The sequence below is a fragment of the Mirounga leonina genome, unplaced genomic scaffold (assembly GCF_011800145.1).
Source record: "Mirounga leonina isolate KUSES-001 unplaced genomic scaffold, KU_Mleo_1.0 Mir_154, whole genome shotgun sequence".
NCBI classification, from domain to species: Eukaryota; Metazoa; Chordata; class Mammalia; order Carnivora; family Phocidae; genus Mirounga; species Mirounga leonina.
Window position 1 is genome coordinate 33,317,374 of NW_023270389.1, and position 335 is coordinate 33,317,708.

Below are 335 nucleotides of genomic sequence, written 5' to 3' on the forward strand. Positions count from 1 at the left end.
ACTTCCCAGAGAGGTGTTCACGGAGGCCCCAGCTCCTACGTCCTCCGCACAACCCCCTCCATCCTGAAGGCCTTTGCTGCACTCTGGTCTGTCTTTCTTTCTAGGACTAGAAACATCCAACCTTTCTGTGAGCCTCCTCCAACTGCCGGAGACTTGGCCAAAGAGCAGCACCCTGGTTTCTGCCTGTATCCCCTGAGATGGGCCCACCTCTTTCCTGGCTTGCCCCCCCGGCACCCCCGACCCCACTCCATATCATTGTGAAGTCCAGCCCAGTATGACTGGGACACCACTGTGGCCTTCAGACACACCTGGCTGGGACAGCGACACAGAACAGA